The sequence below is a fragment of the Camelus dromedarius genome, chromosome 31 (genome assembly GCF_036321535.1).
Source record: "Camelus dromedarius isolate mCamDro1 chromosome 31, mCamDro1.pat, whole genome shotgun sequence".
NCBI classification, from domain to species: domain Eukaryota; kingdom Metazoa; phylum Chordata; class Mammalia; order Artiodactyla; family Camelidae; genus Camelus; species Camelus dromedarius.
Genome location: NC_087466.1, coordinates 20,551,055 through 20,564,125, shown reverse-complemented (window position 1 = coordinate 20,564,125; position 13,071 = coordinate 20,551,055). Strand labels below are relative to the sequence as shown.

The 13,071-nt window shown below is 57.3% G+C and overlaps 1 protein-coding gene across 21 annotated transcripts in view; it reads left to right on the top strand.

Moving 5' to 3' along the window:
• Window positions 1-372: 372 nt before the first annotated feature.
• NCOR2 (nuclear receptor corepressor 2) overlaps window positions 373-13,071 on the top strand; it is a 214,963-nt gene continuing 202,264 nt past the window's right edge. For 4 of the 21 annotated variants that reach the window (XM_031442501.2, XM_031442504.2, XM_031442505.2 and 1 more), the window contains exon 1: window positions 376-560. The gene's annotated coding sequence lies outside the window, so the exon portion shown is untranslated. Of the gene's footprint in view, window positions 561-13,071 lie in introns of all 21 variants that reach the window. The other 17 variants (XM_031442503.2, XM_031442509.2, XM_031442510.2 and 14 more) reach the window with 10 other exon arrangements.

Genomic DNA, 13,071 nt, shown 5'->3' with positions numbered 1-13,071 from the left:
CTTCCTCCTTCGGGGAGATGCTAAAAAGAAACTCGGCGACGCGCCCCAGTGTGAGTGTGTCGGTGTGGCAGCGTGTGCACGCGCGAGGGAGTGCGCGCAGGCCCAGGGGAGGCGACGCGGGCCCTTTAAGGAGCCCGAGGGGGCCGGGCCGGGGCGCGTCGGTGCGGGCGGGGAGCCAGAAGCGGGGAGGCTGAGCCGCCGCCTCCCGGGCTCCCGCCCCGCCCCCTCCTCCCCCTCCCGCCGCTGCCGCCACCGCCACCGCCGCCGCCGCCGCCGCCGGGGAGCGGAGCCGCGGGCAGGCTGGGCCGCACCGGAGCCCTGCGTCCGCCCGCGCCCCGCCCGAGCCGTGCGCCCGCGCCCTGCGCCCCGCGATGCGCGCCAAGTTGCGGGCCGGGGGCCCGGGGCTGGCGCCCTAGAAGGCGGCGGCGGGAGGATCGCGCCCCGGCTGGAGGCCGGGCCTGCTGCGCGCCCCCAGCCCGATCGGCACCGCCACTTGCCTGAGCACCCGGGCGGCCCGAGCGCGCCCCGAGCCCGGGAGCCGCCGCCGCCACCTCTGTGAGGTGAGTTGGGGCCGGGGGTCCCCGCGGAGGGCCATGGTAAGGCGCGGGCGCGCTTCCGGGGGAATAGGGGAAGATCGGGCGGCGCACGCGGCGGAGTTGGCGGGGCCCCTGCACTCCCGAGTTGGCGCTCTCGTGGGGTGGCCTGCTGAGGAGCGAGGCGCCCCATCGACACTGCGGCCCGCGTGCGTGGGGGCGCCGGGGAACTTAGGGGAACTCCAGCTCCCCAGCGAGGGGGCGGGAAGGAGGGAAGTGGCGTGGGGGGTGGGCGGGCGGGGGGGAGCACTGGAAATGCGCAGGGCAGCCACCCCCCCCGCATGTGCCACAGACCTGGGGGGATGGCCGCCATGCGCCTGCCTCCTCCTTTAGCAGCCCCAGACTTAGGGGGAGACACTGCGCCTTATTTTCCAGCGGGCAGCGCGGGTTTGGGGAGCCCCTGGAGACAGCACCCTCGGCTCCCTGGCCTGGCTGCTGTGGAAGGCGCATTGGGGGAGTTCCTGCCAGCTAGGGGTGGGTGCCAGCGGCGGCCGCTCCTGGGCGAGGGCCCAGAGGGCACTGGGTGGGGGTCCTGGGGGAGAGGCGTCCCTTGCTTCCCCCTCCCCCGCGGGCCGGTGTTCCTGGTGTCTGGGCCTGCCTCCCGCGTCTGGTGACGCCTCATTGGGCCGCCTCTTGGTCCCTCCCCCGGGCTGTGCGGATACTTGGGATGCCACTAGTTTGGGAAGTTGGAATTAAGAGCTGATCCCACTTGGGCTGGACCAGGAGGCCTAAGGCCCTAGGGCTGGGAGGGCCCCCTAGAGACTTGCGGGGAGTGGGGGGGACCCGTGGGGCGCGCCTTCCTCACCCCGGACGCTTGCAGGAAAAAGCCCGAGGGAGAGAGGGCTAGGCGAGCGGGAGAGACACGCTGTACCTGCGAGCTGCTGTCGCCCGGGCCCAATTAGCGTGGGGCGCCCGGCGTTATTTTTACATTGTAGGTTTATTTTTTTGGAAGCGAGTGCCCTCCCGCCGCCTGTCGCGCGCTCCGGCTCTCCGAGGGTCTGGTGCAGGCAGCGGAGGCGGATCTGTTCTGTCGGCTCAGCCTCCTCCCTTCCTCCCCCTCCTCCTCCCCCCCTGTTGGTGAGAACTGGTTTTATTATGATTATTTTTTTTTCCCTTTTGCAGATTTGGAGGAAGGATGTGTGAGGGAGTCTGGGAGGAGGGAAGGGGAGAGGATCCCTGTGCGCTGGATGGGGGAGTTCTAGGCACACTGGGTTGTGTTATCGGTGGCCTTGACTTTGCCCTTTTTAAACCAGATCTAGGTCTCCGCGGCTGCTTTGATAGAAGGGGCTCTCGGGCGGGAGTGAGCTGGGCGGGCGTCCCAGGGCATTGTTGTGCACGTCGTCGTGGGTGGCCTTTTATTTTGATTGGGGGTGGGGGGGGAGCCATCTGAGAAAGGAAGAGATGTGAGCTGGGATAGCTGAGCCCTTCACAGCCGACCCTGCAACTCAACTCCTTGGGTTGGAATCGTACTTTTGCCACTTTACTGGCAGTGTGACCCTGGACAAATTGCTTAACCTTTCTGTGCCTCAGACTTCTCATCCGCAAAGTGGGATAATAATAGTGCCGAGTTCAGAGGATTGTTATGAGAACTGAGGGTGGTAATACTTAGAAGGTGTTGGTGTAGGTGTTACTATAACCACTGTTACTGTTGTTATTATTCTTATTCCTGGGTTCTAAAACTTGGCCTTTAATCCAATGGCCTGGAAATCTTGTGAGAAAGGGCTGCCTTGCCTTTTGCCTGGGGATCTGGTGAAGGGAGGGGGCCTACTTTTCACTCCTCTTTGCTTTTCTCGCTGAGGATGGAGAAGGGCAGGTCGTGCCTTCCACCCATTGAACAGATGCCCAGACGGAGGCCGGCTGCAGGGTGCGCCCTGGGCCCGGGGCTGGCGGTGAGCGGAGAATCCGCGGCAGTGACCGCGGCTGCGAGGACATCCCGGGCGCTGTCTGGCTTCCCCGCGCCGGCTTGCCTTGGCCCTGCTTGGAAATTTACCGCCGCCGCCGCCGGGTGCCCAGGGAGTCTGCGGTGCCCAGACGTGGGGGCGGGAGCCCAGCGGGTCCCAGCCCCGGCCTCTTCCCACTGAGCTATTTACGCTTGCTCTGGGATCAATACTATTGATAAATCCATGTAAATGGTAATGTGGCTGTCAGGTCCCGGTGAGAGATGGAGACCCCTCGTGGGGCTGCGCGCAGCCCTCTCCCTCCCTCCTTCGGCGAGGGTTTGGCTACGTGGGAAGGATTTATTTGGCATAATCCATTCTTTTTTCCCAATTAATAATACTCATACCACCTCCTAAAGATTTCTGAGGGCTCTGCAAACACGAATTTAGCTGCATGAAAGGCCGGAGCTGGGAAGGCTTGATTGTTCTCCGGGCGCGGAGGTGGGGGGTTGGCCGCGCTGACACTCACCCGCTGGCCGGTGGTGGAAAGAGGCCCCAGGAGCCCGGACCCCCAGCGTCTTGCCATTCAGGCTGGATGTGGAGGCTGCCTGGCCCGGATCCCCCCTGACTGCGAGGTGGGGGCGTAGCTCGGTCTGTGTCTCCCCCCCCCCCACCTGAAGCCTGTGGGTGGAGAAGTTGGTTCACTCTTGAGATTTTTTTTGGCGGGGGGCGGTAGCATGTCTGCATAACCAGCCCTTCTGTAAGAAGCAGAGGTGCACCAGGCAGGGGAGCCAGGCTCTCACCTCTTCCTTCCAACTGCTCTCTGAATTACCTCCCCCACATCAAATGCTGCCTCTGACAATAGGGGGTTGAGAGCTTTTATTTGTGTGTGTTTTCCCTCCCCCTCTGTTTCCTCTTCATCTCTAATGCCAGCATCAGCCTCTCTAGGGGATACCTCTGAGACTGGGCTCCCTGCAAGAGGGACAGCTCACAGGAGCTGCAGATTCCCGCCCCAGGCGCCCAGGGAAGGGGGCCAGGAGGGGACCTGAGTCTGGGCTGCTGCCTTGGGAGGGCCAGGCTGCCCAGGATTAGGCCAGGAGTGTCATCTTAAAAGGTTTGTCCCATGGATGGGCATGGGGGAGCCCCCAGGGGAGGGATGCTTAAGAAAAGTCAGCTGGCATCTTTCCAGGATCCTTGGAGGCCGGAAAGGGGCTTTACAACCTGTCAAGTGAACTTTTGGTCTCAGAGCTGGAAATTCCTATATATAATGCAATCATAATAACAAGCAACACCTATAACGCACTTTCTCTGTGCTGGGATCTGCCCTTATCAAGAATCTATCTGTTTACTCTTTTTTCTTTTTATAGCTTTTTCTTGGGGGTGGGGGAGGTAATTAGGTTTATTTATTTAAAATTTTTTTCTTTTAAGTGGAGGTACTGGGAATAAAACCCAAGACCTCGTGCATGCTAAGCATGCGCTCTACCACTTAAGCTATTACCCCCCCCCCCCTTTACTTTACATTACCACCCTGTGAGGTCAGGGCTATTATTATCCCATTTTATAGATGGTGAAGTTGAAGCACAGAGAGCTTAAGTGACTTGTTCAAGGTTACACAGTTTGCATGTGGAACTGAGAATTACGACCTGGGATTGCTCAATATCACGTTGGTGCAACAAGCAGGGAAAGCCTGCAGACCTGCTCTGCGGAGCTGTCTCAGAGGATGGCAGTAAAGAAATTATGTTTCTTTTTTGAGCAGCACCTACAGATCTTTGCCCCAGGGGGCAGGAGACTGAGAACTTGTTTTCCCCAGGATTTGGGGAGAGGGACTGCCAGCGGCAGGCAGGCCGGAAGTTTCTTTGAAGTCTCATTTTATCTTAAACAGTCATGCAAATTTGGCATTCGCTCTGGCGACAGGGCTGTGTTTATTTTGAAATGAAAACATGGTTTTGAATGATTTAGCATGGCGTATAAGGACTCCAGAGAGCTGCATCAGATGAGTGCCCGAATGAACGCTGGCAGGCAGCCCTTGTAGCTGGAGACCTTGAGAGGTCCTGGGGCAGGTGACAGCTTTTTCCCGGTTTATAGAGAAGGGCGCAGGTCAGAGGTGCCAGGCCAGCCCAGGGTCGTGTGATGGTGTGCCTTTTGCTTATGCTGACTGAAATCATCATCATTCTTATCTCTCCTTTAGACCAAAGTGAGGCTTTTCTGTCCTGGCACTACCACACTGCCACGCCCAGCTGGGTTCAGGCTAGCCCTGAGGGAAGGATCTTTGGGTTCATAGATCCATAAAGAATCATCCTAAACCAACAGTAGAGCACAGTCTGGGAGTGTTTTGTCTGAGATTTGCACCACTGATCATTGTGAGTTCTGGTGAATCCCCCCTTAGCCATGTGCAAGTAGAGCACCCAGGGGCCGGTCCCTGCCCCTCTCAGAGTTTGGGTGCCCTGGTCTGTAAAATGGGCACGTTTCTTACTGGAGTGGTGGGATGGAGGAGAGGATTAAAGGGCAGAAAGCGAAAGCATTGGGTTTGATGTTCAGCTCTGCAGTTTTCAAGCTGTGTGACGCTGGGCTGGTTACTTAACTTCTCTGAGCCTCAGTTTGTTCATCTCTAAGAGGGGATAATGATGGAGATAATGATACTTCTGATTTTATTGTTATGAGGACCGGATGGATGTCACAATATGTCACAGGAACTGCTGTTATTTTGGGTTTCCCCCTACCCACCCCACCCCCAGTTGAAGGGGGAAGAATTTATAGTCCAACCCATTCCTCCCTCTAGGAGCTGCTGGGAAGGATCCTCTAACGGAATAGTCTCTTTACCTGAGCCCCAGGCCTGGGCTTGTTGCCCTCTAGAGACAGCAGGCTCCTCTCCTGTCGGGTTGGTTGGTGATTCTCAGATGTGCCCAGCTCTTCCCCCTGCCCGTGAAGGCTGAGGTTTTTCATTCTGCCTTTAATGCCCCAGTGCCTGTTGGGAGCCGAACTTGGGAGGACTTGGACACCCTGGACAGTGTGGGGAGGACTGGTGGGGAGGGTGCAGGGGGCCCCGCTGGGGGGGAGGGCTGAGCGTCCCCTTCACCTGGGGTCGGGGAGGTGGGGCTGGTTCTAGAAAAGGCTTCTCTGAAGTCAGGCTTGAGTTCCAATCCTGCTTCCCTCAGTTAAAAACTTGAGCGAAGCCTCTGACCTTCTGGCCTCAGTTTCTTTATCTTTAGGTGGGGAGTGGGTGGGTGGAGAATAACGCCCCACTCAGAGGACCATGCTTAGCTGCACTGTCCAATCACTTACAGCGATGGTGGCAAATAAATGTTCTGGAAGCTTTGCTGTCCCGAATCGTAGCCACTAGGTGCATGTGGCCACTGAGCACTTGAAATGTGGCTAGTGTGACTGAACTGGTAATTTGATTTCATTTTAATTAACTTAAATTTAAACAGCCACATGCGGCTGTGCCTGATGGCTGTCCTAATCAGAAGGCACAGGGCTGGATGATGCAACAAGATTCTGTGTATGAGAGCAGGGCATCTTAGCGTCTGCTTTTCTGCTTTTTCTCTGCCCGGTGCCAGTGTAGCCCTGTCACCTAGGAGGGTCACCCCTCTTCCTGCGGTCCTGTTTCTCACTAAGCTTGGGCGCTCTCCCCTGTGCTGGCCAGGCTCCTCCGCCCTCCGCCTGCCTCCTCTTGGCCACCTTCCTAATTTCCCCATCCCCTCCCGTCCCTCAGCCTCTGGGAAGTTCGTCCCGGAGACCTTTCTGTGATAGCGTGTGAATGTTCTAGATCTTTCCTGTCTGTCCAACACCTTCGCCACTCTCCATGTGTGGCATTGAGCACATTGGGATCAGAGTGTTAATTTGCTACTTAATTTTAATACATTTAATACATTCCCTGCTGGTGGGCGCAGCGCCTCTTGGGCAGCTTGGCCTTAGTGCCTTGCCTTGTCTGTGGACCCAGGGCCCAACGCCAGTATTCAGGCCACTGGCTGAGCGCTCTCACCCTTTCTGGTCCTACCAGGCCACTGTCCCTGAGACTGGGGTGCTGGCTCAGTGTCCCCTACTTTCTTCCCCAGCTGTCATTTCTCCAGCACATCATCTCTCCCACTGAGGGCTGAGCTCCGGGACCTGGGCCTCGGACTCCGGCTCCGAGGGATCCCGGGTTCGCAGGGGCGATGGTCCGGCCTCTCTGCAGGTGTCTGTTTCCACATGTGCAGGTACGTGGGGAAGGCCCGCTTCCCGTAGGGGCCGCCACGGTCCATATTTTTCTGCTATGAATGAACACATTATGGGCATCTTTCCATACAGATAACAACTAGATTAACTTTTGAGGGGGGATAACATTGCTTTTTATTTGTCATTTGAAAAAAATACAGAAAAGCAAAAAGCGATGCCTTCCAACGGGCTTTATAAAAACTTATCTTAATAAAAGAAGAAGCATGGTCTGTTGAAAAATGAAAGCAGAGCCCAGAGGTGTCGAGGGAAGTCTCCTTACCATTCCTGCCCTCCCGTTTCCGTCCCCTGAGGCGGAGACACACGGGTAAAGTTTCCTCTCCGAGATAATCTGGCCCCATGCCCGCCTCAGGGACTTGGACGTGTGTGTTCCCTTTAAAAACTATAAACGCAAATAGTATCACACCACATTCACGTCTTACTTTCCTCCTTTAAGTTATGATGTATCTTGGAGTTTATTCTGGAACCAAGAGGCCAGGGGTGAGCAAACGAAGGCCCACCTCCTGTTTTGATACGGTACGCAAGCTGAGAGTGGTTTTTACACTTTTTGATGGTTGAAAAAAATAAAAAGAGTATTTTGTGACACGTGAACTTCGGTGAGACTCAGATGTCAGTGTCCATGAATGAAGGTTTACGGGGGTACAGCCGTGAGCGTTCATTCATGCATTGTCTGGGGCTGTTTTCAGCCTACAGCTGCAGAGTTGGGGAGTTGTGACAGAGGCCAGAGGCCTACAAAGCCTAAAATATTGATTTTCCTGCCCTTTACAGAAAACATTTGCCAACCCCTGTAATAGAGCTACTTTATTCTTTTTAACTTCAGCATAAGGTTCCGAAGTGTTCACTACTGAGGAAGCTGGGAGCTGAGAGGACTGAGTTTGAGGGTCACACTGAGCAGGCCTTAATACCCCTCCTTCTGGCCTGGCTCACTGTCCTTGCTGAGTTACATGGTGCTACTGTAGTGTGCAGTAGGAAAGTGAGCATGGTTGAGGCAGCAGGTAGTCGGGCTGGCTTTTGGCATGATTTCTTTTTGTCTCTTAGATGATGCTCAAGGCTATAATCCTTTCTGTACAGGGCCACAGAGTTGTTATAGCACCTTCTGTGTGATGCTACCTCGTTTTCACAATTTTTGCAAAGTCACTTAGAAGCCATCTTGTTTCCCTCTTTGCTTTGGCTGTTAGGAAGCTCAGAGCCAGATATGCAGCCTGCCTTCAGTAATCTATTCTGGTCTATGTTTTGCCCCTGATTTTTCTGTTTTGTCTTGACCTTTCTCTGATTTTTATCTTATCATAGGCATTCCTGAAAGTTGTCTCAGTTCTTGAGAGGTAGGCAGGAGTAAAGAAAAGGAAAACACTTGCAAGATCTTTTGCCTTTGTTTCCCCTGAGCACCTGTGGGGTGTTGGGGGGGTAGTCTCCTGACAGGTGATTCCAGGAGGAAAGCAAGACCTGGCCCCATGGACGCAGACCCTGGGCAAGAACTGGGGTCTTTGGTTATCCCTCTTGAGTAGAACTTGGGAAGATGACGGGGAGTGACTTGGAAGGTGAAAGATCGCTTCTGGAGGCCGGGGGCCCTTGTGAGCCACCTGGCCTGAGGGAAGGCTCTGGGTAGGTGACAAGCTTACCACTCCTGGGTGGAATGTCCCTTCCGTCTGTCCAGTATCCGGGGCCCAGGGCTCTTGGAATCTTTGTGGCAGTGCTGCGGGTGTGTCCACTCTCCAACCCTTGTGCTCTGCTGATACGATCAGATGTTTCTGCTTCCTTCTGCTGACCTCGGGGTATTTCTGTGAGTTGGAGAGGAAGTGGGAAAGAAAGTAAACCACGGGTGGAATCAGATGAGAACTGGCGTGCATGCGTGGGGGTGCTTCCCAGGGGCCGGTGGCTCAGGCTCTGCCTCCCGTCTCCTGGGGTTGGTTTGGTTTTCCGTGACGTGTGTTTGTGTTTTAGGGCTTGTGGACAGTTGGAATGAGCCACGGGACAGAGTCTGGTCTCTGCCTCTTGCTGACTGTGCAGTGCAACCTAGGACTAGTAATGGAGCCTCTGTGCAAAAGCACCTCAGTTTACCCACCAGTGAAATGGGTTGATGAATGACATACGGCCTTGGAGGGGATGGTGGGGCCATTTGAGGTGTGAGCCAGTCCCACAAGCCATGTCCTAGCCCCTCTCCTCTCTGTCCATGGCTCTAGACCCGTGGAGCCCACCCCAGGGCCCCGCAGGTGGATCCAGCAGCCTCTTTCCCATTGCTCATGGGATGTCCCAAAGGGGCCTCAGCCCTGACCTGTCCCGAAGCAGACCCACAAGTCCCCCTCATCCCCAGACCACCAGCCTGAGCTTCCTCCGTGAGTGTGGGGCCAGGCCAGGTGCCCCTTCCCCCCCAGTGCCTGCAGTAGCCTCCTCCCTGGTCTCCCAGCGTCCGTCCTGCCCCCGCAGTCCCTTCCCTGCGTGCAGCTGCTGGGTGGGGCCAGAGTGGGTAAGTGACCGGACCTTACTCAGAGCCCCATGAGCCTGCAAGGCTTCCTGGCACTCCTTGCACGAAACCCAGACCCTTCTCACCTTCTTGGAGGCCTGTCTGCTCAGGCGCTCGCCAACCTCTGACCTCCCCTTGGCCGGCCACCCGTGCGACAACTGTGTGCTCAGTTTGGGGAGCGGGATGGGGAGACTTTGGGCCAGGTAGGCCTTGAGGGGTGCGTGGGGGGAGTGCAGGAAAATTTCTTTGTGGCCCAGGGGGTCTCTCTGGAGACGCCGGCAGTCAGAAGTTCCCGAGGCCAGGCCTCGTGTGGAGGGGGTGTCTCGGGGGCCCTGCTTGTCCTCACGCTGAACCCCGGTGCCCGCCGCAGACCCTCCGGGAGCATCGCCCAGTGCTGCGGCGCTGTCTCCGTGGCCATGGCAACCGCCTGGCACCGGGGCCCTGCTCGTTAGGCTAACGAGGCAGGCCTGCTGGGCCGAGGTGGGGGGCCGGGGACGCGCTGCCCCGGGGCTCAGCTGGGCTTGTCTGCCAGGCCACGCACGGGGCCAGGCGTGGAGCCGGGGCCCTGGAGGGGTGCTGCAAAGCCCAGGTGGAGTCAGGGGCCCCCCCATGGTCGCGGGGGCTTGGGCTGGGTTTGCAGGGTAGGGTTCTGGTGGGCATTATGTGTGGATGACTCGGGGTAACTCCCGTGACCAGTTAAAGCAGGGGAAGAGGTTGGGAGGTGCCCACCTTTACCTGTGGCCCCCCCACCCCCCCAGCAGTGCCGTCTCCCACCCTCCTAGGTGTTTTTAACCATTTTTACTTTCCTCTCCTTTGCTCCCTGCACTCCATCTAGGCCACTGTACTGGGGTGGAGCAGTGCACCCCCCCCCCCAATTCATGTTCTTCCCAGAACCCCAGAAGGAGACCTTATTTGGAAATAGGGTCGTTGCAGATGTCATTAGTTAAGATGAGGTCATGCTGAAGTAGGGTGGCCTTAAATCCAATAGGACGAGTGTCCTTATAAGAAGAGGAGGAGGCCACTTGAAGATGGAGGCAGAGATTGGAGTCATGCGTCTACAAGCCGAGGAACCCCGAGGACTGCTGGCTAGATCTGTGGAACAGACTCCCTTGGAGCCTCCAGAAGGAACCAGCCCAGCCGACACCTTGATTTCAGGGGTCTGACCTTCAGATCTGTGGGAGAATAAATCTGTGCTGTTTTAAGCCCCCCGGTCTGTGGTCGTTTGTTACAGCAGCTCCAGGAAACTAGTAACGGCTCCCACCGTCGCTTGCTCAGAGGGTCGCAGCAGCCTCCGCACCTCTCACCCCGAGGGTCCGCTCCCCACTCGGCAGCCAGAGAGTTTTCTTCCCATCCCGTCCCCCCCGGGCTCAGCCCTCCAGTGTCAGTCGGCACAAAAGCTGGCGCCTTACCTTGCCTGCGAGGCCCCGCGTGGCCTGTGCCCCCCACCCCCTTCCCTTCCCGGTCTACGCCCGTTGCTCACTCTGTCCCAGCCACACCGGCCCCCTTGCTGAAAGGCACCGCACGCACTCCTGCCTCAGGGCCTTCGCACTCGCTCTGCCTGCAGCGCTCTCCCCCAGGTGTCTGTGTGGCTTGCGTCGTTTCTTTGCCATCTTTGTTCAGATGTCACCTTATCTGTGGGTCCTTTTCTGATCATCTTACTTAAAATTGCACCCTCTCTTCCCAAACCCTCTCCTTCCCTCCTTTAGTTGTTTCTTAGCACGGATCGCCTTCTGATGAACTATGGTTTTATCCATTTATCTTGCTGCTGTCTGTCACCCCTGCTAGAATGTGTGTTCCAGAAGGGCAGAGACTTTGGTTCCCATTTCCTTTCGTATCCTGGTTCTAGAAGCAGCTCTGGGCACACAGTAGGTGCCCAGTAAATGTGTTGAATGTTAGATTCTGCCTGGTCATGGCCTAACCTGGCATCCCAGTGCAGAGATGACTTGGGATTTCAAGCTGTCTGTCGCTGTGTCTGATACCTTTGCCCTTGCCTGTGGCCCCCCTTCTACTCCCCACAGACCCTCCAGGTTGCCGGGCCTTCAGCCATTCCCTTCTGTCACTCCTGCGGGTGGTCATGACAGATCCCTGCAGAACAGAGCTGGTTCCAGAGCTCTGGAGTGGCCGGGGTTTGGGATAACAAGGTCCTGGCTACGTCAGGTTTCGGGCCTCAGTTTCCCCACCTGTGAAATGGGCACAATCAGATCACGTGTCTCTTGGGGCTGTCATGAGGGTTAAGCGCAGTCATGTGTGAAGGAGCTTGCTGCCTGACACTGCCTGACACTGGGAGCCCGGAGAAGGTCTTCAGTCCGGTCGGCGCTTGGTGGTGGTGGTGTATTTAGTTTGCTCTGTGGATGTCATTTTTGCCATTTTTTGGAGAAAGGCTGAGACGTCACAGCTGGATGACTCCAGGTGCCTGGGGGACTTTAAGCCCTCGTTCCCTTGGGCGGGCGGCCTCTGGCTGCTCTTAGGGCCTGAGACACCCAGGAAGGGAGCTGTGTGGGTGCTGGGATGCGGGGGCTGGTATTCCCAGGGCCTGAGAGGCCTGTCTGCTGCTTGGTGAGAGAGGAGACCCCGGGCAACTCCGAGAAACCCAGGGGTGGGAGGACCCCTTCTCCTTTCCTTGGGCTGGGTCCTTCTTTTTCTCTGTGCCTCAGTTTCTGCATCTGTCACATGAGGGTAACTGTCTTCCCCGCCTCCTAGGGGAGTGGGGTGGATCAGGGCACCTGCGGTGGCCTCTGTGGTGGTGACCTGGCGGGGACAGGTTGCGTGCATGCCAGCCCCCTCCCCACCTTCCTTGTGTGGTCTCTGGGCAGGGCCGGCGGGGGTGAGCTCACTGTGTGGAGTTTTATGTTAGCTCATTTAAGCCTCGCAGTAACCAGAGGCTCACAGTGACCAGAGTAATGATTGCGGCTAGAACTGTTCACTTCCCTATTTAATGATGGGGAAACCAAGGCACAGGGCGGTGATGTCATTGATTCAGTGCACTCGGCTTGGAAACACCTTCCTTGGCAGGCGGCTGTCACATGCAGGGCTTGGCCTTTCTCATGGCTCCCTTTCCCCTGGACTGTGGACTCGGGGCGGGAGCGGGGCGGTGGCCTGGGTCTAGCATGTGCCCAGCCCTGGGCGTCTTGGCCCACCCTTCTGCCCCGGCCCGGCCAGGCCCCCTTGGGGTCGCCCTCCCAGGCTCCTTGCAGGCTCCTGGGCTCTGTCATGCAAGAAGCTGACCCCGCTGTCTGGACTATAAATAGCAGCCGCAGCGGCTGGCAGGAAGCTGCATCTCCTGGCACCTGGGCCCCGGCTGCTGCCCCTTGCTGCAGTGCCTCCTGGAACCGTGCTTCTCCTGGGGGAATGCTGAGGCGGAAGCGTGTGTACCTGCGTTGCTCTGCAGGTTTGCTGTGTGACCTTCAGGCCCTCACTGCCCTCTCTGTGCCTCTGAGCCCCTGGCCGTGTGTCCGGGATGCCTCTGAGTTCCCTGTGCTGTAAAGAGCATCTCCATGGTGTTTGGATGGCAGCCAGGGAAGTGTGGAGGGCTCGGTGGGTGGTTTGACATTGAGAGGCTGCGGGTGGCTTTTTCCTTGGAGGGGAGGTAAGTGGGAGGTGGCATCGCGGGAGCCTGGGGAGGGGAGATGGGCCCTTTCTAGATGCAGGGTGAAAGGGGTTTAGGGGAGGATGAGGTGGACCTGCCTGGAAGGTCCTGGACTGGGAGGTGGGCCATGGGGTAGGCACTGGGCATCTGAGCCCCATCTCGACTGCTGGGTTGCCGTGTGATTTTTGTACGACCTCTCTGGGCCTTGGCATCCTCCTCCTAGATTTCCTGGCAGGAAAGAGACACAAAGGTTTTGAATTAAGGAGAGCCTTTCATTGTGCCCTCTGTCATCTTTTGTGTTGTGATAGTTAATTGTTAATGTCATTATGTTGTCACGGGGCA